General features: G+C 38.5%; 1 protein-coding gene across 10 annotated transcripts in view; it reads right to left on the minus strand.

Moving 5' to 3' along the window:
- The window catches only part of SOX5 (SRY-box transcription factor 5), a 997,502-nt gene that overhangs the window by 815,633 nt on the left and 157,762 nt on the right, over window positions 1-24,107 (minus strand). For 9 of the 10 annotated variants that reach the window (XM_089919966.1, XM_089919964.1, XM_089919962.1 and 6 more), the window contains one exon: window positions 14,516-14,592. The exons of the other annotated variant lie outside the window; for it this stretch is intronic. The gene's annotated coding sequence lies outside the window, so the exon portion shown is untranslated. The remainder of the gene's footprint in view (window positions 1-14,515; window positions 14,593-24,107) is intronic. 10 annotated transcript variants of the gene reach the window in all.

The raw sequence follows: 24,107 nt of genomic DNA on the forward strand, positions 1-24,107 counted from the left end.
TGAAAAACTGAAACCCTTTCCACTAAGATCAGGAACAAGACACAGTTGTCCACTTTCACCACTATCATTCAACATAGTTTTCAAAGTTTTAGCCACAGCGATCAGAGAAGAAAAAGCAATAAAAGGAATCCAAATCAGAAAAGATGAAGTAAAACTGTCACTGTTTGCAGGTGACATGATACTATACATAGAGAATCCTAAAGATGCCACCAGAAAACTACTAGAGATAATCAGTGAATTTGGTCAATAGCAGGATAGAAAATTAATGCACAGAAATCTCTTGCATTCCTATACACTAATGATGAAAAATCTGAAAGAGAAAATAAGGAAACACTCCCATTTACCACTGCAACAAAAACAATAAAATACCTAGGAATAAACCTACCTAAGGAGACAAAAGACCTGTATGCGGAAAACTATAAGACATTGATGAAAGAAATTAAAGATGATACAAACAGATGGAGACATACACCATGTTCTTGGATTAGAAGTATCAACATTGTGAAAATGACTATACTACCCAAAGCAATCTACAGATACAATGCAATCCCTATCAAACTACCAATGGCATTCTTCACAGAACTAGAACAAAAAATTTCACAATTTGTATAGAAACACAAAAGACCCCGAACAGCCAAAGCAATCTTGAGAACGAAAAATGGAGCTGGAGGAATCAGGCTCCCTGACTTCAGACTATACTACAAAGCTACAGTAATCAAGACAGTAAGGTACTGGCACAAAAACAGAAATATAGATCAATGGAACAGGATAGAAAGTCCAGAGATAAACCCACACACATATGGCCACCTTATCATTGATAAAGGAGGCAAGAATATACAAGGGAGAAAAGACAGCCTCTTCAATAAGTGATGCTGGGGAAACTGGACAGCTACATTTAAAAGAATGAAATTAGAACACTCCCTAACACCACACACAAAAATAAACTCAAAATGGATTAAAGACATAAATGTAAAGCCAGACACTACAAAACTCTTAGAGGAAAACATAGGCAGAATACTCTATGACATAAATCACAGCAAGATCCTTTTTGACCCCCCTCCTATAGAAATGGAAATAAAAATAAAAATAAACAAATGGGACCTAATGAAACTTCAAAGCTTTTGCACAGCAAAGGAAACCATAAACAAGATTAAAAGACAACCCTCAGAATGGGAGAAAATATTTGCAAACGAATCAATGGACAAAAGATTAATCTCCAAAATATACAACGAGCTCATGCAGCTCAATATCAACAAAACAAACAACCCAATCCAAAAATGGGCAGAAGACTTAAATAGAGATTTCTCCAAAGAAGACATACAGATTGCCAACAAACACATGAAAGGATGCTCAACATCACTCATCATTAGAGAAATGCAAATCAAAACTACAATGAGGTATCACCTCACACCAGTCAGAATGGCCATCATCAAAAAAAATCTACAAACAATAAATGCTGGAGAGGGTGTGGAGAGAAGGGAACCCTCTTGCACTGTTGGTAGGAATGTAAACTGATACAGCCACTATGGAGAACAGTATGGAGGTACCAAAAAAACTAAAAATAGAACTACCATATGGTCCAGCAATCCCACTACTGGGCATATACCCTGAGAAAACCATAATTCAAAAAGAGTCATGTACCACAATGTTCATTGCAGCTCTATTTACAATAGCCAGGACATGGAAGCAACCTAAGTGTCCATCGACAGATGAATGGATAAGGAAGAAAGATGTGGCACATATATACAGTGGAATATTACTCAGCCAGAAAAAGAAACGAAATTGAGTTTTTTGTAGTGAGGTGGATGGACCTAGAGTCCGTCATACAGAGTGAAGTAAGTCAGAAAGAGAAGAACAAATACCGTATGCTAACACATATATATAGAATGTAAAAAAAAAAAAAAATGGTCATGAAGAACCTAGGGGTTAGGACAGGAATAAAGACACAGACCTACTAGAGAATGGACTTGAGGACACGGGGCGGGGGAAGGGTAAGCTGGAATGAAGTGAGAGAGTGGCATGTACATTTATACACTACCAAATGCAAAACCGATAGCTAGTGGGATACAGCCACTTAGCACAGGGAGATAAGCTTGATGCTTTGTGCCCACCTAGAGGGGTGGGAGAGAGTCACAAGAGGGAGGAGATATGGGGATATATGTATATGTATAGCTGATTCACCTTGTTATATAGCAGAAACTAACACACCATTGTAAAGCAATTATGCTCCAATAAAGATGTTTTTAAAAAAAAATTGTTTTTTTTCCAAAATAAATGCTTCCAGTTTATAAGGCAACTAAAAGTGTTCATTATGAAAAGTATTCATCTTTGGCGTGAACTCCAAGATTTTAAATTCATTTTGACGTAGATGTGAATGATAAGAGGTTTTTCCATTTCTGTGGAAAATAACTTATTTCCAGTATAAAAGTGATCCAATATAAATACTTCTCTTTTATAAAATAAAAATCCCTTGGCTGCACTAAGATTCTTCTAGAAATTTAAAATAGTTCTGTACTCCTAAGACTGTCTAATTTCGGTATTTCACTGTAAGTGTTTCGGGTTGTTTTTTTTTTAAAGAAAGATACAGCAGGTTCAAATCAGTTCCAATTTATTCTTTGTGGATTATAAACCACTCAACAGTATTTCAGAAGGGATGTTTTTAGACAAGAATGAATATTTTTGCATAAACAACCTTAAGACCAGATTTTATAAACAATACAAACGATAGTAAACTCGGAAAACTGGGCAAAATTAGATACTACCAGTATAACATAAAGTGACCCCTAAAGTATTGATAATCAATCTAGACTTCAGTGAAAGGAGTCACAGAAGTCAAAGTTAAGTGAATCAATTATGTAGGACATAGAGGAAAGCACGAAAAGGGCTCGGGGACTGTAGGTAGGGAACCAGCACATCTGGCTTTGGTAGAGAAATGAATATGGTGAGGTATTTTCGTCTGACTGACCATTATGCCATAGAAACACGCAAATGCTTTCCTGGTTTCTTTCTTTTCAGATTCCATAGTACCTTTGTTTCTCTCTGTTCCTCCTCTCTCTCTCTCTTTCTCTCTTGATGGCCATTAACTATACTGACAGTTTGACAGGCTGAAATAAGGAAATAAACACTTAAACATTGTTTCCTGATGTATGTATTCATGTCTCCTGCCAAACACAGATATTGAGGAGATACTTCACTCCTCCTGTCAGCTCACTAAATTACACCCCAAGCTCTCGGGTCTCTCAATCTCAGTGAAGTTCCATTCCTTCCAGAAGAATATGCAAGGGCTTCCGTCTTTTTGCCAAAATCCTTCCTTTATCATTTTTAATACTGAATTTTCTTAAGCTATGGGTTGGATTTCTGTATGCGAGCTGATTATTTCCCTACTTTTTAAAAGCTGTCAGAATTCAGCTTTATTTTTTGGAGTGCCTTCACCTGAGCAATGGCAAATGAATACTGAACCTGGTTAAAGCTTCTCTCTTTCCCAGAACCAAGGAAGAGTTCTGACTTTTTAAAACTAGATACTAATTAACCTAACACTGAGTCTCTTGCCAGGTCCAGCGATAGAAAAAAGCTTGATTGTATTCGTGACATCCCCATATGTTCCAGACCACAAATAATAGATGCTTCTTCCATTATTATTTGCATGTGGCAAGCAACTAAAGTCAGCCTTCTGCACAGCAAACTTTGAAAGTCTTACAAATAATTAACTTCTTCCAGAGGTGACTGCCGTGGACTAAATTTTGAGAGAACAGTAGGTGAGAGGGAGGAATTAAAGGAGAGATAATGACTTTCAGTTGGTTATTTACCTGCTTCTAACCACCATTAACATGAAGAAGAAATTTCAAAGTGAAATATTCAAGAATTTAAAACGAAAAGGATAATGAAAGTAAACCTCTAAGACTTTTTCTTTGCTTCATTCGCTTAACTGCGTTTATTTAGTGCTACTCTATGCAGTGCACAAGGGTATGTTCTCTGAAAGATGCCGAGGACAGTCCCACGTCTCCTGCCTGGTTCCTAAGGAACCTGCTGCAGTCTAGAAGAGATGCCACAGTTGTAAGTAACTAGAACACGGGGGGAAGGTATTTCCAAGTGGAGCCACAGATAAAATGCGATTGAAATTCAAAGGACGAAGGAATATCACTGACGGACACAGTAGGTGGCATATAATGTGTTCCCAATAAATATCTGTTGAATGGGTGAGTGAATCATCTTGTGATAATAAGTAGTGAATGAATCTGAATCTTCTGAGGTTGGTTTTCTGAATTTCTGATTCATGTAATTCCCTAACTTATTGAAGATCACCAATAAGACAGCTCTTTTTGTAAAACTGGTGGACACCCCAATGATCATAGATACTGTATTTAATTAGCACCATTGCCAAAATATAGCCATGACCATTTTTGTAGACCTAAGGGTTTCCTTTTACTTATAAAGAGCCTCTTTTGCAACCTGACAATCATTAGGGATTACACGATTAATCACAGAAATGACGCACAGGAAAACTCTCTCTGCAGTGTTTCTTTCTCCTCTTTGCTTCATATTTTCCCCAAGGGATAATACTTTCTAAAACTATCTTTGCACCATCTTCCAAGAATTGTAATCCAGTTATTACTAATATAAATTATCAATAGAAGTGAAAGGTTACTACAGTAAAGATTAGAAAAATGCAAGGATAAGTCATTCAGCAAATCCATTTGAGGAATAGCTCCACCAGATAAGATTAAATTCTTTTAGAATAAACTACTTAGTATCCAAATCATTTTGCTTTATCAAATGTTATCTGAAATATTAGCTACTGTTCATCAAGCATTTATTTATAGGCACAACACGTCGTATTACATGAATGTTTCTTCACTAAAGTCCCACAATTATCTTATAAAAGAGGAATTTTTATCCCTACATCACAGATAAAGAAATTGAGGCACAGAAAAAGATTATCTTGGAAGTTGAGAAACCCAAGTCCACTGTGGTCTGGAACCCCCAAACATTTCTATTTCAACTATTCCATGCTCCACACTCATTATATAATGAATTATATTATGCATGAGGCCAGGGCTGGGTGAAGGTGTGACAATTGGGTCTTGCAGGGATTTCACGGGTAAGTTAGGACATAAACAATAGGACACTTTTCACTAATTTCTCCGACATGCCTCTTGGTCTTGTTTACTCCCACTGTTTTCTCAAATGTCTTGGTGACATATTAATATATTACCTTTTAAAATGTTAAAAAGAGCACTTTGGGGAAAAATGCTCTTCTTGTTCTTCCTTAGCCATATATTTGGGGTCAGATATGAATAATTCTGACCCCCAAAACTGCACTCTTTCTATTATAATATATTGCCTCCCAATAATTTCTTCTGGTTTTAAGAGTCAAAAGAAACTCCGCTTTTGCCATGCTCCCAGACCCTTTTCTAAATTTAATTAATATATTTGATCAAGGGATAAAAAGAAGGCTAAGATTTTTGTCCTCAGTCTCAAAGACACCAAAATGATTCTATGCATATCCTACCCTTGACCAAAAAAAGACATTTGAATAGCACTGAAACAAAAAGACTATCTCTTTTTACCACATTTACATCTTTCCTCAATTCTACTTTAAAAATAGAATCTGCACTCATAATAACATTAGATCTTTACCTTACAATATGGAAAATGAAGGTAGTGGAATGAAAAATGGAGAGGACGAGTGGAATTGTATAGAGACAAGAAAAAGAAAGAAGAGAAGAAAAGAATAGAAGAGAAGGAGGAAGGAAGGGAAATGCTGAAAAAATAAGAAGGGATAGAGACAGAATCCTTTTGTCCACGCCCTTTGGTGAAGTCAGAGGTTTGCTTTAAGACAAAATTGCCTCTTTCAGTAGTCAATGATATTTTATTTCTATGTAACTTCCTTCTCAAATAGGTTAATTACAGAGGCAATTAGTCTAGCACACACATGATGTCACTATTCCCTTATATAAACAGAACTGGCACACATGTTTCAGGCAGAGAAAAATATCTGTAAAGACTGAATTTCAAAATGTAATAGAATTCTGTGCTGCTATTTTGCCCAATTTGGGTTAAATTTCACTGTTGTCTTCATCCTTATTTATTGAACAGCCTTTATGTTTTATCCCTATCATGGAAGTTCTCTACGTAGCTAGGAAGATCTGCTCAAATCATAATGAAAAAATCCAAAATGAAGAGGTATCGTGACATAAGGTAACTGAACAGGAATGAGTAAGGTCTTATTAGCAAGGCAAATAGATAGGAAAAAGGGAGCTGGAACTGAAAAAGCTAGTTCTATATTAGTTTAAACAAATGTTCTGACCTATGCAGTCTCCTAGGTTTTTTGTGTGAATACTTTACTTTACATATTCAGAATTTGGAAATTAGTGACTACTGTCGTTCTGAGAAACAAAGGGTTCATAGCATAAGAGGTTTTTAAAGCGAGCTTTTCTAAAAGCTGACTATATGTAGCACTGGGTAGCACGATCCAGTCTTGGGGACACACATGGAACTCACAGGAAAAGTTGTTAAATCACTAATAATGGCATCCATTTTAGACTGAAACTCCTAACTACTGATTATTGCTTGTATATTTATCAAAACCAAAATGATAAAGTGCTCTTCAAAAGAATAAATTGCCATATCTAGTACTAAATACATATTCATAGAGGGCACTCTGTCCTTCTTGATGGTGGCTACCCAGGATGACAAAACTGCAAGACACTGATGACACACTAACATCTACGGTTCATTAGCTCCCTGTTTACTGCGGTAACAGTGAAAGCAAGGTCTTAGGGGCAGATCCTCATATGAATCAATACATTCCTTTCTCTTCTATGGCCATAAACGATTAGACTCGTTTTGACCGGCTGTCTCACATAAGATGTGCCATTGGTAACAACAGTGTCTGAGAGAGATATAGGGACCATTATTAGTACAAGGAAAAACACTCAAATTTTATTTCCTACTACATGATGGTCCCACTGCGTTCTTTTCATGCACAAACCACTGCATATTGCTTACAAATCAACCTAGTAGAGTGTGTGCTTCAGCCATGGGGTCACTCGGCCTGGGCTTGAAAACTGGCGCCACCTCTTACTAGCTGTTGAGTCACAGCAAGTGACTCAATTTCTCTGGCTCTCAATTCCCTCAGCTGAAAAATGGGTATAATATAGTACCTACTTCACGAGGCACTTAGGAAGCTTAAATTAGATACTACATGCAAAGGCCAAGAACAAAACCTGGCAAAAGAAAGTCCTCAGTAAATGATAGTTATTATAAGAATTCTGTAACTTACAAAAAGCGATGGGGCTTTTTCTGATTTTATGTGTGTGTGTATTTAAATCAGGAGGTCTTGCATTTAAATTTAAGCTCCTGTAAGAAAAAGCAGAATTTTAAATGGTGGTTAAAATTCTACAGGATAAATGAAGTTCGGTTTATAAAGCCTTCTATCAGCAACAGAATCCTTCCATAGTCTAGTCTGGTACAGCAGTCTCTCTGGGATTTCAATCTGGGCTTACCTGAGTATATATATGGCAGCAGCAAGGTAGAAACAGGCTTTCTTCCTCTACAATGAATCCAAAGCTACTACTGATGACACAGGGATGGGCAGAGAATGTAGTGATCTCCCTTCCAGAAGGTGAACAGTGGCACTGAGAACTTCTTAAAGAACTTCTTTTGTAAAAGATCATTGGCTTTACTGCTTCTATTTGACCTTTTTGCCCTATTTCCCCAGGGAGTTTGCTAGTGGGTGGGTAGGGGTAAGTCAGCTTTGCAGCTAAGCCAGTTAGGCAAATAAGGAGTTTTGACTATAGTGGCTACAAATATAGAGATATATTCATATGTATATTATTTCCCATGTATGTACCAGGATACCTCCAGAAAGTATGATAATTAAAAGTATATTACAGGGGCTTCCCTGGTGCTGCAGTGGTTGAGAGTCCGCCTGCCGATGCAGGGGACACGGGTTCGTGCCCCGGTCCGGGAAGATCCCACATGCCACGGAGCGGCTGGGCCCGTGAGCCATGGCCGCTGAGCCTGCGCGTCCAGAGCCTGTGCTCCGCAACGGGAGAGGCCACAACAGTGAGAGGCCCGCGTATCGCAAAAAAAAAAAAAAAAAAAAAAGTATATTACAGAGATTATAAAGGAACACATCAGGATGTTTCCTTCTCGGTAACAATCAAATAAATAATATTTGTTATTACAAGTCACACACACCCACACACAGTGGTTTCAAGTCTCATAATCTTTTCACTTGGGGATTGCCTGATGAGAGTTAGTCCTTTTGAGCAGGACAGGAACCTCTAGGTTTTAAAATTACTGATCTTGTATTTTCAGCCACTGTAACAGCTGATTTGGACTGACTTCACGGGTAACCAGATCAATTGTGTAGACATTAATACTTACGAGGGCGTGAGGAAAGGGAATCAACTGAAACACTTAGCCTATGAAATGGACTATAAAATCACTGTCAGAATAGACATTATAAACACAATAGAATTCTTCACAGCCCAGTTCTTCTTTACACAAATTAGGGCATAGAACAATTCAAATCAGCCTCGATGCTACTAGGACTGTGTGATCAGGTAAAGAGTTAATACCAGGAGTAGCAGAAAATTGCCATGAATCTGGCTGGTCAGTTATATGAGTGTTAGGCTTTCCTTCTAACTCAGCATTTTAGACGACTTTGGTATTTAGCAATTACTTGGATCTAATATGACCAATTATTCAGAGATTGTTTTCAAATTCTTTAGGATCTCAGAAAGAAAATCACAGTAAGTCATCAAGGTGAAAAACGAAGGCTGTTAGTATAACAGCATTATACATATAATAAAATGTCCTGATCCACCAGCAGAACCAGGAGATTTGCAAAGCTCCATTCCTCACAGAAATGCAAAAGAATGTAAGTAAATATTATTATTTATATTACACACTGAAAATAATATATCATATAAATATTGTTACAAAAGTATATACATACAATTACAGAGCTGCTATTCTGTTCTTACCTTTATGTTTACTTAATATTATTTAAATAATGAAAATTTACCTGTGAAATGGTATCTAACTATATTTTTCTGAATTGGTTCTACTAATTCTTTTCTCCTGTTTGTTTTTTACCCTTTTCTCTATCACTTGTTTTCCTGACTTTACTGAGCAAAAATTAGTAAAAATTTAGGTTCATTTTTTTGCTAGATACAGTTTCACTTTCCCCTCTCACTCCTTCTTCTTTCTGCCAACACCCCTGGAAGACGGCCAGAAACCACGATGCAGAGGTGTCAGGGTGTCCTGATCTTGTGCAGTTTGAGTGCCTCCGTGTGTATCTAGGCAAGGCTTACTTACCTAAGTCACCACTTACAATATTGAGTAGAAAGTGCAGGTTGGAAGAGTCAGCATTTATAAGTCAGCTGGTTACATGATACAAAAATATATAGCCAACTTCAGAATTTATAGCAATAACATTTATGTATCGTGTTACTCCTAGAACAATCCAATTTATAAAGTGCCTATTGTGTATACATAAGGAACAATCATAAATCATTTACATTAAACAGTGTCAACTAGCAAAACACAACTTTCCCCCTAAATTCTGCACACTGAGATTAATGAGGTTTTTGGAAGGAAGCACACTAAAAAAAAAAAAAAAAGAAAACTCCGATTCATCCTAGGCGGATAACATATCCATATAAAGGAGCAGGTGTCTGTAGTATGATTTAGAACACCTATGGAACATCTCTGGAAAATATTAACCTTCCCTGAAGTAGAGAGCCATCCATGAAGTGAGCTGAAAATGTGGCAAGAACCCAAGTCTGTCACCATCCTCAAGATTTCTTTTATTTCCTTCTCAGTAAAGAATGGAATTAAAACAAACAGAGAACACTGTAGGCCCTAACTGACCGGTTGTGTGACGTGTTTTCATCTACAGGAACTTAGAGAAAACCTGAGAAAGGGTATGTAGATTACCTGCTTTGTCTCTTTGATTCCTTGTTAACTAGGAGAAAAGTCCCTATCAGTGACAAAAGCTATCAAGAGTCCTAAAGTGAAACTCAAATATGTATGTGGATTTTCTCCCTTTGTTTACTCCCTAGCTCATCCCCTTCAGACACACAGTCTTCAGAAATCTATGCTTTAGAGTCCTGGATTAAACCTATTCCTTCTCCCTACAAAGCCTCTAAAATAAATAATATGGAATGTTTTGACTGTTCACATCTGTAAAAGCATTTAATCTTATCTGAAACTTCACACCTACACAGCTGAACCGGACATCATGTAAGAAAAATACAGTTTGAATTTCTCTTAACAGTATTTTGATTCTCTATCTTCTGTCTTTAGAAAGGATTACTGGAGTTATACTTTCTTCCTGTCTTAACTCACAGCCCTAAAAATAACCATTGGTTTGTTTCAGCCAAAATGGAAGAATAACAACATTTTTCTTATATATAAAAATGTTTGCTCATTAAAAAACTCACTTCTCCAAACTCTATTAATGACTAATATTACTATGGAGAGAAGCAAGCCCCTATCTTGGTTAAAATTAAAACTGAATCTGAAAAACAGAGACAAATATATAGCAAGAAAATCTATAAACTAGTTTTCAATGAATGAACTACCTGCTGTTTCCTGTTCACAGACAATTGACACTGTGTAAAGATAGGTTGTAATCTAGAAAGCAAAACAAAACAAAAACCATACACAGAGAGAGTGATAACAGATCTACAAACTTCTCAATTGAAATAAGAACTGATGGTCAACTGAGGTTTTCAGGAGAAGGTTTTTAAAAACAACATGCTCATCTGGAAAGCCAGATACACTATGGCCTCTGTAGAAATATTTTGAAAACTGGACCCCCTGCAAAACAGCTGTATTTCACTGGCATTAATTAGTAGGGGAAAATATAATGTACTTCTTCACAACTGAGAGTATTAAACTTAACAAGGAGCAGTGACAATTCACTGCAGTCATAAATAGAAGATTCTGGTTGAAAACTTATCCATTCATGAAGAAGAGTGTTAAAACTTCAAAGGGTTTTGCTTCTGTGAAGAGATGAGACGGTTAAGTTTTCTTCACTTAACATGTTTATTCTCTTAAAATTATCTGGTGATCACGGAATTCTTTTCTATTTTTGAGTGGTATTTTGATTCACTTAAGAAGAAAAGCTCTTAAGCGGGAGCAATTTAAAATCCCAGGCTAACCCCTTTTTCTTGTCAATAAACTGAGAAATCTGTATAAAAATAAAGCATAATTATGACTGCCATCTGGGCGGTTGCTACTTTAGTCTCCACATTCTTACAAAGTTGTTTTCTTCCCAATATTAATGAAAAATACACAATCACTATGTAGGCATTTTTAAAGTATTGGTATTTCCTATGATTGACCTACCTATATTTTCTACCAATTCTCTCTAGGTATTTCAACTAAAATAAGTTTTAAGAAAATAACTGATACCTCACCAAGACATTCCAAAAAATATTGCTAAAAAGAAAATTATCAGCAAATCATAAGGTATTTGGGGTCATTATCAAAAAAATATATATCCTTTACAAATTACTTTCATAGACCTGATCAATACTTTTCAAAGGAACTGACTAAATTGAAGGGATTTGGGATATATATAAACACAGGCTCCCATAGCAATAAATTGTTGAACCAACATTGAAAAGGTTCTTTTTTTCCCTAATGGAAGTCTTCTAACATTGGCAGTATAAAGTTCTTACCGTGAATAAAAGATTTTTCCTCTTTCCCTTACACAAAATAATAGTTAAAGAAATAGCTTCAGGCTGAACTACTACATTTCCACTTTAGCTAATAAGAAAATATAACTTCTTTTTCATTCTTAATTTGATAACATCATTTAAACAACTAGTTAAGGATTGAGTATAAACAAAATGAGAATATTCTGTCTCTTTTTTCAGGAAACAATGCCAGTAACAACTAATTTTCTTACATGGCTGTGGATATCAATGCTGGTTTCTTTTCGGGTTTTTTTTTTTTTTTTTTTGGTTCCAGAAGGCATTGATTCAATGTCACTTTTAGAGCTTCTTAACCTAAAGTCCATGGATTGCTATGAAATCTATAGGTTTCTGTAATTATATATAAAATGTCATGTGTATATACCCATTGTAATTTTTCCTGCAGCCAATCTTCTTCTTTGCTACCTCGCATCCGTGAACCCTCTTTCTGTTAACAGTACCCCATTTTCCTCTGGGGTACAATCCTAATGCTTAGTTCATGGAAAATGATGACGCTCACTCCTGCTCCAAGAGAGGCACACAGCATTATCCTGTGATCTAATCAAAGCAAATTAATACAAACAGGCTTTGATAGGGCTTCTGGGAAAGAGATTCTCTCTTTTTCCTGTTTGATCTGAAGCTTGACAGGATATTACAGCTGAAGCAATGCCACTGCCACCGTCTTGCTCCCAAATGAAGCCAGAGGCTGAAGCTGCATTAGTGGAAGCCGAGAGATGGAGAAAAAAATGAGTCTTGTTTACATTATTTTAATCCAGAAGTTAGTTCTGTGCCAAGACTCTATATTTTAATAAATAACACACGTACATGCGCGCACATTCATACCATCTTACTCCACAAATTTGCATAGCTGACTTCTTCAGCTTAACTGCTCACTAGCTTTCTCTGACCTTTCCTACCTACTGTAAATTCCCCTCTCTGTATTCTTTACTTCTCTGTCCATCCTATCTGTCTGTCATTAATCTCATTACGCATAGTCAGAATGATGTGCCATATGCTATTTCTTATTTTGGTACACAGGAATTTGGTCAGTTTTCCAGTCCTTTTCAGTCAAAGTTTACACAGTGTAGCATTATTTTCCAGGAGAGAGACAGGGAGAGAAAAAAAGAGACAGAGAGAGAAGGAGACAGAGAGAGACAGACAGAGAGAGATACAGAGAGAGAGGGAGGGAGGGGAACAGATTTTAAAAACTGAAGATTCAAACAGAGAGCCATGTAGTAAGTTTCATCAACGGTGGAACTAATTGAAATTTTGATTACACACATACAAGAAAATATATCTTAGTTAAGCAAATAACTGTAGCATAGATTAGGAGGAAAGGATTTTCATGCGTTTTGATCTCCATTCCAACCAGACTTAGCTGACATAATTACGGGGCCCCTAAAAGTAACTTCTGGGGTTTAGAAGCACCTGCCACTTCCTTTGAACTGGCCTCTAGAGTGAGTGTTTTAGATTAAATGAATAGATTAATAAACATCTTTGGAATATCCATTATTAAGGTTGATTTATGTTCTCTTGCCAGCAGTAATTCAAGAAAATGCCATGCTATTCAAAAAATATTGCACGTCATTCTCACCACTTTGCCAAAGTTGACACCGTGTAAGTATGACGATGACAATATCTATATTCTTTTGCGGTACTAGCTGTACACAAAAGCTGATAGATATTAAACCACTCTACGTTTGCAGGCGCATCAGCACAGGAACCACTCTTATTTATAACTCTGATAAATGACCTTTCATTTGTAAATTTATAGTGTATCCATAATTTCTTTAGGGAACCAAGAGGCTCATTCAAAAAACTGCCACAACATTTGTCTGTGCAAAGATGATGGATATGGTTTATGAAATTAAATGCTTTTAAAAATTAAAATCATATTGCCAAGAAAAAGGATATGCTCTTTCCTGGTTTGCTCACATTTTTAAATGATCACAGCTGTACTCTCAGCAGTTATAATGCTTAATCTAGATAGTGTATTAATATAAATATGTCCAAACATATTGTTATTATGGTTGTGTAGTATCAGTATGAACTACTGGACATCAAGCTCACTTAAATTTATTTTTTTTCTAATTCTACTCCTCTGTAATAACCTATAAAATATATAAAGTAACATTGGAATATAATATTTCTTATTTATGTTTACTGCAATTACTGTATTTAATTTTTCAGGACTACTCCCAGCAAACTGCATGGTTTATTGTAACCATAGACTATTAGAAACTACAATTTAAATAAAATTACTTAAATAAAATACATATTTGCCAAAAATTAACATTAACAAAATAAGAAGTCTTATTTTATCCCAATATAGACTTTGCTCAATTGGAGAAATCAAAGAAGGAGAAGATGAAAGATAATCACTAAAGTAACCAATAAAAAGCAGAGTAGTCAATGTTCTAAGTGTGAAGAAGAAATGTACATTGTTACTATGTGTGATGTATTCTGGTGGCTTTCCTACTCCTTCATCTGCCGTCATTTACTGCCTAGGTAACACAAAAATCTCAGTGCTTTGGCTTTTTCTAGAGTAGTTTTACTTTTTTAATCTATCCTATTATTACGGAATCTGCAAAAGAGTGAACCTGACTTTAATTATTTGATTTGGTTATATGAACAACAATCTCCAAATTGCAACTTTCTTTAGCATTAGCTCCTCCAGCCCAAAATTGTTCCAAATGCTTGCAAAATTTCTACGCAAAATATTTCTTACATATTGAGTGTTCTATAGTCTGCTTAAAACAAAGATAATATTAAAAATAAAATACAATAAGCAGTTTACATACCCCAGTGGACCGCTAGCTCCTTGCAGGCAGGAACATATTTATCATCATCTTTGGGTCACCGATGGCCAGCACAGCACCTGAGATATAATGCACACTCATAAATGTGTTTGAATGAATTAAATAAGACAGTGCTGTCTGGCATCCACTTGCAAGGCAAGAATTCAATAAAGTAACCATTCTATCTACCAACGCTCTTCCTCTATATCCTATATTATTAAAGTAGCAGTGCATATTCTTATACATTTGAATGACAACTTTATCCTGAAAACTCAATTCTCAAAAATAACTGTTTCTAAATGCTTATTACATTACATATTCTTACTGTCTTTGGTTCTGGTGGAGGCTATACAGTGCAGTGTTTGAGATCATGTACTTTGGAATCAGGCTGATACATGTTCAAATCCTGGTTCCACCACCGGCTATTTACATAGTTTTGGATAAGCCACTAATCTCTCTAAATATCGAATTGCCTTCAAAATAAAGATAATTTTAGAAACTTTCTAATAATGTTCAAAGGATCCAAGGAAACAATGCTTTAGCACACTGCCTGATACACAGTATGCCCTCAATAAACGATAACCACTATTTGTATTCCTTCCTCTTTCCCTCCCTCCCCTTCTGAAGAGCTAACCTTACTCTGGCCTTTGCCTTTGGCTACTGGGAGGTAATCTCTAGGGCCTCAAAACGTCATGGCTGACAGGAATGTCTCTGTTTGCCTGAGGGCTTTGGCCACAAGATAGTCTAACAATGTGATTTTATGATAGGGGCCTTGAGTCATGCAATATCAATTCTGCCTCCAAAACTACCTGGAGACTAAAGGTATCAGCCCAACACTGACGTCCAGGAGGGGCTAGAGACTAACGGTCAGCCACGCGAGTGGTATGTGATCAAGTCCCAGTAAAAACTCTGGCCACCAAAGGCTCAATGAGCTTCTCCAGTTGGCAATGCTCTGTGCATACCGTCACATGTCAGTACTGGGAAAATAACATGTTCTGACTCCATAGGGCAGGGTGATGGAAGCTCTGTGGTTGGTTCTTCTAGCCTCAGACCCAACCTTATATAACTGCTTTCCTTGGCTGATTTTAATCAGGATCTTTTCCCTGTAATAAACTGTAACCATGAATATGACAGCTTTCACTGAGTTCTGTGAGTACTTCTAGCAAATTTTCAAACCTGAGGGCAGTTTTGGAAATCCCTCAAACACACATTTGGTGTCAAAAGTGAGGGTGGGGCTTCCCTGGTGGCGCAGTGGTTGGGAGTCCGCCTGCCAATGCAGGGGACACGGGTTCGTGCCCCGGTCCAGGAAGATCCCACATGCCTCACAGTGGCTGGGCCCGTGAGCCATGGCCGCTGAGCCTGCGCGTCCGGAGCCTGTGCTCCGCAACGGGAGAGGCCACAACAGTGAGAGGCCCGCGTACCGCAAAAAAAAAAAAAAAAAAAAAAAAGTGAGAGTGGTCTTGTGTGGAGGACTGGCTCCCTCAAACTCTGTAGCTGACTGACTGTACAGTTGGTTAAACTCTCACACCTTCCTTCTCTAAATCTGGAAAGCCCCAAAGCTTTGAAAGACATCTCACCTTATCACTCAAGGGAATGTAACAAAACTCTCACTTAACAGTGAAAATCACTTTGAATTGATGGTGTTTATGTATATACTATATGTTGTTTTATTTTCCCATGTACAAACAATAAAATCCTGCTCCAGTAATAGATTCAGAAATGTTTTGTTTTGGTTATATGAACAGCAGTACTGTTTAGAAGTAAATGAGTCACATACAAGTAAAATTTCTAAAGATTAGTAATAGTAGATCTGTCAAGTTCAGATATTAGAAAGTTAACTTAAGAGGTACATTGGTTTTCAAACAAAATATTAATTAAATCATATGCTTCTTCTGCATCTCCTAAATGAAGTATGCAAGAGGCTGTTTGTAACCTTGTTTAAAAAAAAAAAGCAAACTATTTTTTTTACAACTATCAGTTTGGTAAACAGAATTTTAAGATGGTCCACAAATTCCCCCCAACTTGTGAACAGGCTCCTCAGCATAATCTCCAGAGTTGTGAATATGATGGGTTTTACCCCCATGAATAGATTATATTATTTAACACAGTGGACTTTAAAACAGGAAGATTATCTGCATGGGTCTAACCTCATCACATAAACCTTTTAAATCTTGGTCTAGAGGTCAAAGACTGAGGATGATGGAGATTTGAAGCATTAGAAGGATCTGACACACCACTGCGGACTTTAGGATAGAGGTGTGGCAAGGAGTACACACAGCCTCTAGGAGCTATGGGCGACCCCTAGCAGATAGCCCCAAGGAAACGGGACCTCAGTCCTACACACAAAAAGCTGAATTCTACCAATAAGAATAAGTTTGGAAGCAGATTTTTCCCCAGGAGTGTACAGGCAAGAACCCAGCCTGGCCAATCTTGATTCCAGCCTTGTGACACCTTGAGCAGAGAACCTAGTCAAACCATGCTGGGCTCCTGACCTGTGAGCTAATAAATGGGACTTGTATTAAGACACTACGTTTTTGATAACTTGATATATACTTACAGAAAGCTAATAACACACAGGAACTGAGGATTCTGGATGTATTTTACTGACCTCTCTTCAGTCTCTCACTCTGAAAACAATATCAGTTATGTGCCAGGTTTCACTAACCATAGAGACCCCCAGTTACCAGTTACCGTTGCCAATACTGAAAAGTCACGGACCCACTCTGAACAAGAAACAGAAAAAACAGTACTACGCCCTATGCTAAAGACCGGATGTCCTCCCAAAATTCATATGGTGAAACCTAATACCCAACGTGATGATATTAGGAAGTGGGGTCTTTGGGAGGTGCTTAGTTCACGAGAGTGGAGCCCTCGTGAATGGGATTAGTCATCTTATCAAAGAGACCCCAGAGAGCTCCCTATCCCCTTCCACCAAGTGAGGTTACAGCGAAAAGACAGCCATCTAGGAAGCAGGCTCTCACCAGACACCGAATGTGCTGGCGCCTTGATCATGGGCTTCCCAGCCTCCATAAGTATGAGAAATAAATTTCTGTTGTGTTAAGCCACCCAGTTTATGGTATTTTTGTTATAGCACCCATATGGACTAAGACAAAAATGTAATTGTTGTCTCTTCAGTAGATCATCTGGAAAACTCGACTCTCTGCCTCCTATATGGAAGGTGTTGAGAAGGTAATGCTTAAATATGCTGTGAATTATCTCCAAAGTTTCTTGGGCCATTTTAAGGGTAGAAGTAGGCAGTGACTGTGCCTGCTTGAGGCATATGTGGGAAACTACCATATGTTCAGTGCAGAAGACACAGAATCTCTAAGTACCTGAAGTGAGATTGGGGGTCACTTAAAAAGAATCTCTCCTAAGAGTCTTCGTAGAACATGCTACTACAATTGCTCCCTGTCTCATTCCCTTTTTACTCATTTACTACAATGCAGCCATGTTTATTTTTATAAAACACAATTTTTGTCATGTTGTGCCTCTACTCGAAATGACCAGTTTCAATGGCCTTCAAGATAAAGTCATTAGTTCACTAATACGTTCAATACTTAAGTGCCAAGTTCTATACTAGGTGATAGGGACACACTGATAAGTAAAACAGATAAGGTCCTGCTCTCCTCTGAGATTTGCCCTTTCAAAAATATCCTTCCCATCCCCATCTTGTTCAACTAGAAAACTATGATTAATCTTGTGTGTGTGTGTGTGTGTGTGTGTGTGTGTGTTTTCCTTTTTTTATTTTGATCTTCAATCCCTAACTTGGGCTTCACTCCTCTGGGAAGCCCTCTTTGACCCTCTTAAGCATAATGAGGCACTCCTTCTCTGTGCTCCCATAAAATACTGTACCTAATCATATAATAAAATTGATCACCTTGTATTAAAATTGCATGGATTGCGTGTCTGCAACCTCCATAAGCAGAATATGGGAGAAAACTCCGGAAGCCTGTGCACCCCAAATTCCTAGTCAATAAGAGATTATGAATGGGTAGGTCCTCTTGGGAGAAGCTGACACTAGACCTAATCCCTCCTGTGGGGCAGAATCTACAGGATATATACACGATGGAGGGAGAGTATTCTAAATTGACAATAGAAACCAGGCTGGGCAGTAAGGACTAACCTGTGCTACCCCGCACATCTTAGGTATACTGGGATGATAATTCCTCCTTCCCCTTGCACCCTCTATCTCAATCATGAGTTCCTGGACGTTCGGCCCAGAGTAGACCCTCCAAGAATCCAAGGTGGGAGATCAGCTACTACTAAGAACATAGGGGCTATTGATCAGCTTACTTAGTGAGACAACAATCTTGAATGACAGAATTTGAGAGTGAAGAGCGATTGCAAGATTTCCAAAATATTCCCGGTGAAAATGCAAAAGCAAAATGTGAATCCTAAACAGATAGAGCCAGTATGGGAACTCGCATGTATCTAGGGAGGGAGGGGGGAGAAGTCTAGGGAAAGAAGAGAGGCAGAGCTCAGAGGCGGGGGCCAGGCTCTCTCCCTATCTTGGTATTTAACCAATAAGGAGGTGGGGCAGGTGGATAAAAGGGACCTAAGGGCTGACAGTCCTCTTTCATGGACATTACTTGTTGGGCAGGGCATGGGAGAGGTCACAGGCCTCTCAGGGAATCCCTGTTGTAAGTCTTACACCCATCTAAACTGGTGAGGGAGAAATGAAAAACAACTGGTGAAGGAAGGTGCCCAGATAGATTGAGTTAAAACTGTTTACTATACCTCACAGGTTGTGTGCATGTGCAAGGAACCTCAAAATGTCTGTACTCTGTTCCATCCTCCCCAGTCCCAACACAAACACACACATACACATACACACACACACACACACACACACACACACACACACACATACGTACAACACAGAGGAAGACTGGGAAAGCCCTGGGCTGGGGAAAGGAAGAGGGACCTCAAATTCAAGGCAATGGTATCCAAGGCAATGGTAGGCCAGCAGCAGCCACTCAGGCTCACATCCAGGTGGGGCTAATTACATCAGCAAGGACAGAGGGGCCCACAGGTGGAGACCCTGGCCGAGGGAAGATGCCAGGAAGGATACAGAGGGCAACCGCAGGGCCAGCATGCACACATGTGACACTCCACACCACCCTGCCAGCCGCAATGATACACAAACTCCCCATAGTTGGTTTCTTTAGTGGGGACAGGGGCAGGGGAGGGCACAAAATGTAAGCAGTCATCCCTCTTAGGGTCAAGTAAGTGCAGGGTTGCCACCTGAGAGGGATACTTCCTTACATTTTACACCCAAGGTGCCCCCTCACCCAACCCTACCCTGGACAGGGAAATAGAGAAACTAACAAACAAAAAGAGGTGATTTGACAGTAAAGATACTGAGTTATTTTGTGCTCTTTGGAGTTTACTTTTTATTATCTTTCAATCTACACAGTAGGGTAGGGACTCAGGAGCAAGAATACATTATGGAAACAGCTCCATTTTCTTTGTATGTTAGAGTAGAAGTGGATAAGTTTCGACCCAATTAGATGTGTCCTCAAAATTATTACAATATCTTATCAGATTATTTTCCTATTTAAATTACTCAAATTGCTATAAAAATCTTTTTTTCTTTATACCTTTATACCTTCTCAAAGCAAATCAGATCCACTTCTTCCCATACTGTTGAAAGTTACATGTTACCTCACTCGACATACAAAAGAGACCAAGAACATGAATTTTTTAAGAGTCAGTAAGGAAGATGACCACTTGTACTCCCCTGCCAGCCTCAAGCATCTTTCCTAGCGTCCTCTCGTGAAGACTGCTCAAAAGACACATGATCTAAAATCTCAAATTGCTATAAATCTGAGATACTAGGGTAATTTGACGACTTTAAACCCTTAAGATATGTGTTGTGGTTCCTTTTACAAATTTCAAGAATTTTCACATGTTCCATTTAATAACTCCATAGATGGCAGCACTGTTTTGCCAACTGCAGTTTGGATCTGTAGGCTTTACCTCCACACTCTACCTGCTGGCTGAGTGTCCTGGAACAAGTCACCTGATCTTTCAGTGTACTTTATTCATCACGTTAAAGCGTAGCCTACACAACTCCCAAAGTTCCACCCTGATCTAATATTTCTACCACAAATAGATGGTAACCTCTGATGGTATCTTATCAACCTTTCTAATTCTAATTAGAATTAGAATTTCTAATTTCTAAGGAATGCAATCACAAACAACATTAGCTGATTTGCTACCAGTTCTCCTACCAGTAGAACTGGTAGCATGAGGAACGAGAGACAGAAATGCTCAATGAGACTTGAGTGGTCAACAGTAATCATAATCAACACTGATATTCTGTAGTCGTTCCTATGAGCAGACACCATGCCAACTGCTTTACGTGTAATATCTGGCTTAATTCTTACAACAGCTCTATGGGACAGGTACTTTTATTATACTCATTTTACAGATGAGAAAATTGGCACACGAGATTAGGAAATGTGCTCAAGGTCACAAAGCTAGAAAGTCTTTCATTACCTATGAAACTCCTTTTAGTTGCAACCAAAAGAACTCAACCAAAATACAGTGAAAAGTGCAAGACAGAAGAAACTCTAGAATCACTGTATATTAGAAATGTTTAACATAACCATTTCTGGAACCAAAGTGAAATAAGAATGCAGAAAACGTATTGCTCAAAAACTTTATTTTCATGAGGTGGTAGTATCCAGATGCATGCCGAGTTGAAATCGCAAAGGACATAATCATTTCTTCATTCATTCTGCAGGTGAGGAAAATCGGTTGACTAGGGAAATGGCAGGACTGTGCCTGAAATCCAGATCTCCTCTTTTTCAGACCAGGGCTCTTTCGAGTGTGTACCTAATCCTTTGGGAAAGGCAACAGTGGCTGACAGTTCAGGCTGTGATGCTCAGTGTGAATTCCTGCTTTCACTCGCCAGCAGTGCGATCTTATGTCTCAGTTTCCACATTTGTAAAATGTGAGTAATAATACCTACTGTATAGGGTTGTTGTGAGAATTTAAGTAATTAATACATAAAAAAACACGCAGAACCATCCCTGGTACCCAGTCAGTTACTTAAGTGTTGGTCTTTATTATTACTACAGTAGCACATTTGGGGAAAAAAAAGGGGAAGCCAAAACATCAACGGTCATCCAGCGGCACAAAGGCTAGAGCGGAAGAGTCGTGTTAATACCATTTGAGATAGCCCACTCTTTCCATCTAAAAGATCTATTCCTTAACCCTCCCAAGCACACCATATAGACAACTGGGAGTAAATTTCTGTCAGACTAGAGATACAGGAAATGCTAGAAGAAGTAATTTACTAGCCAAGTTTTAGGGAGGACTCAGCTTCCAGACTTAGCTTTATCGTTCACAACTGGATTCTAGAAAGCCAGGTCATGTCTCCAAGTCTCAGTTTCCTTCTCAGAACTTTCCTATAGAGGGAAACTTCTGGAGGCTTCGCAAGGTTTCACTAAGAGCACAGGCCAAAAAGGAGATTTCTGATCTTAATTTTAATCATTCTAACCTAGTGAACAATATATAACCTTTAATTACCAAATCTTTGTTTTCTTGTTTTGCATCAGACTTCCTGCCATTATTAACAGGCATGATTATAGGAAAACACGTGTAATTTGCAATTCAAACAGTCTTTAATCTTAAAAGAATTTCCATGGGTGGAAGAAATGGCGCACAAGTCCCCTAGCTCTGTCCCTTGCATAGGCCACTACTTGCTCAAGGGATCTTAACTCATAAAGGAGGAGTGCTGTACGGCTTTAAAATGACTTCATTCCCATATTTACATATTTTTAATAGGGCTATGATGAATCTCCTTCCTCTTGACTCCTATTTTGAGCTGTGATATTTTAATCTCCATTCTTGCTGCAACTTAGCAGATGAACGCGCAGTGCGACAGAGCTCAGAGGAAATAGTATAAATAAAGCAAAGTGGAGCTATGACATCTCACATTTTATAGCTTTTTTATTGTAGCCAAAGCATAAACAGAGCACAGCTGTGTTATACTTACCGCTGTGAGCACTCCCTCAATCCTCACCCCCTATTGCTTTTAAAAAGACAGTGCTCTTATTCAGAAAGCTTCGGCTGTGGGTAGCATGGCTGCACCGGCGGCAGCCTCTACCCCAAACCTCTACCTTCGACTCACTTCTCCTCTTCCAGATGTAGATTTGTGGAGTTCCGCATCATTCCTCTGACTGAAAACCAATATGCCAACAGCAGCCCATCCTGTACTGTAGTAGAAGCACCCTGTTCCTCCCTATTGGAAGATGGCTCCACAGCCAAAGCTGTAATTTTCACTCCTCAACAGACACACTGCACCCAAATAATTCACAAACACTCTCTTAACAGGAGACACACAACTAGCTGGAAGTATTCAAAATAGTGCACTCTCTTAATGAAAGTCCCTTTTAGAATGCAGAAGTTGTATTTTTCACTTTCAAATTAACTCTTAGTCATGTTTGGGTGAAAGTTGTAAATATGCCAAAAGGGCCAAATACAGTGAGAGTGGTATCGACCTGTGCAAAATCACTCCACGTGCTAAAACAGTCGTCAGGTTTTAGGGTTTCTCAGGCTGGTTACATATTTCATTAAGTCCAAAGAAGACAGAGGAAAAGACAAATAGCAAGCCACTTCTACGCTCTGACAAACACGCGGTTATATACGCAGGGTTGATTAGTCCAGGACAAACACCTGATCTAAGAGGAGCCAATCAGAGTTCTTCCCAGAGACAGTTTATTTAAGTAAAATGGAAAAAACAGCAAGCTACAGAATTCCTGTGCTGTCATCAACGGTGCCGTTTCCTCCAATACGGAGAAATCTCTATTGCAGCAAGAAAAAGGTGACATCCAGAGTGACATGGACACAGGAGAGAGGGGTATCGAGCCCTGACAGAGTATGACTCCCTGGTCCCAAGTGTTCCTGAGGCCCATCCAAACTCCTGCCTCCCCCCAATTTGGTTATTCGCCTTCCTTGTATTCCTTTACCCAACCAATTCCAGCTTTTTTTTCTTAAGCTGCCTCAAATTGCGTTTTATCACTTACGAAAAAAGAATCCAATTTCACCTTCCAGAAGAAAATTCTTTTTTTCAGTTGGATTAGGATTTATTTCTTTCTTTTTCAAATACCACCACACTATTTATGGGAAGGGAGGAAAACCCTCTGGGCTTGTAGAGGAATGTGTAATGAAATTCAAAAGACACATGCATCCAAGTGAAAAGAATATAGGGGCACAGTAGCCTATACACCAGTGAAGTGAAATGAGAGACAGGAAGATTGATTTGCATCATCATTAACATGGAAGGAGAAAAGCGGGAGAACACAATGACGGCGAGAACCACCTCCATTGACATAAGTCATTGTTTCGAAACAACGGGCCCAACTGGGCTAACACAGGGGCAAAGTTGGTATCCCAAGCTTCCCAGCTATCTATCCGCCCCAAATCGCTCTTCTGCCAAGCTCATTGTCTACCAAGCTGCCAGCCCAGCCCAGGGATCTGATTAGCAATTTGCACTTTTGTGAGAGGATTAACAGAATTCCTTTGTTTTGAGGTCGGATTATCAAACTGCATCTTTAAAGAGGTGTGACCTCATCCAGATTCATAA

This window comes from Delphinapterus leucas, chromosome 11, assembly GCF_059928025.1.
Source record: "Delphinapterus leucas isolate spDelLeu-1000000601 "Yukka" chromosome 11, BTC_Dleu_Yukka2, whole genome shotgun sequence".
Lineage (NCBI taxonomy): Eukaryota > Metazoa > Chordata > Mammalia > Artiodactyla > Monodontidae > Delphinapterus > Delphinapterus leucas.